This window comes from Mollisia scopiformis (assembly GCF_001500285.1).
Source record: "Mollisia scopiformis unplaced genomic scaffold LY89scaffold_13, whole genome shotgun sequence".
NCBI classification, from domain to species: domain Eukaryota; kingdom Fungi; phylum Ascomycota; class Leotiomycetes; order Helotiales; family Mollisiaceae; genus Mollisia; species Mollisia scopiformis.
This window is the reverse complement of record NW_017263593.1, coordinates 1,139,938-1,141,196: the sequence shown is the minus strand read 5'-3', so window position 1 is coordinate 1,141,196 and position 1,259 is coordinate 1,139,938.

Sequence of the window (1,259 nt, the reverse complement as noted above, 5' to 3'; positions counted from 1 at the left end):
AAAAAAAAAAAACCAACAACAAAAAGAACAATACCTACCTACGTACCTACACTACCTACGTAACGTCTGTCCCTGCGTGCCGAAACGCACCCCGTAACGAGACAAACCCATAGTTTACTAATCACAACTTTTTTCTTAGCAGGTCTATGAATTTGTGCTTAAAATCTTACTTTCTTCAACTATTTCTCCCTAAGGAGACCACTTAGCAAGAAGAAAATAACTGTGGTTGGTTGTGCTGTCGATCGTTTCAATCGCGCTACTGATCGCCGTTTGGGCTGTACCCCCATGCTTAATCACGACTATTAGAGTCTCTTCAAAATTCGGAGCACTTAGGGAAAGGTGCCATATCAGAAGAATATGGCTCCAATTTTTGAAGACACTTAAAGGGGAAATGATGCAGCCCGGGAGTTTCTCCGATGTGAGGAGAGGGGTGCATAACCGCCACATGTTTTAGCTTCATTTTGTGCTTATTAATATGCATTAGCGGGGTTATATTATATTGTATAAATCCGGGCTCGCTATATTTTCCTCGGCTACTACTTTTAGGCCTGATCATATGCGTGGCGTTAGAATGTCACGGGTGTGGCGTAGTAAAGTCCGTCCCTCCGTAGTTATGTAGTTACCTAAGGTAGATACCCTCGTAGAACATCTGGGTTCTTATAGGCCGTCTCTCAAAGCCGATATTCAAAACCTCACATCTCTTCTTTCACCATTTATCGAAGATTAGTGCTTGCTAGATTAGAGGCTATAGCTTAAGATGTTGACTAAAAACCAAATTGCATCTAGAGAGCATACTACTCGATCATTAAAAAAGTTGTTTAAGTACTCTAATGATTACTCGTCTTTTCTAACAGAAATTGCTCGTTCTATCTCTCTTAGCCTAATACCGAAGTTTCAACTCCTTTGGCGAGCTTTAGAGGACAAGACGACGGTAGTACGGCTTTACAAAGTCCTTGTATCCGTAACCCCGATGACCCAAGTATCACATCATTCACAGATTATCTTTCATCTCCTATAAATTGGGGAAAGATGGACCAGTTTAGAGAGGATTATTTTTTAGTTAAAACATAGAAGTACTATATAGACTCCCGACGCAATTTTCAATACCTACAACATCCTTAATTATCTCTCCTTCAGTCTGACATACACTATGATCACAAGAGAAGTGACAAATGCCGACGCCGGGCTGCATTATATGGAAATACAGATTTTGTGCAGACAGATTTTGTGCAGACAGATTTTGTGCAGACAGATTTTGT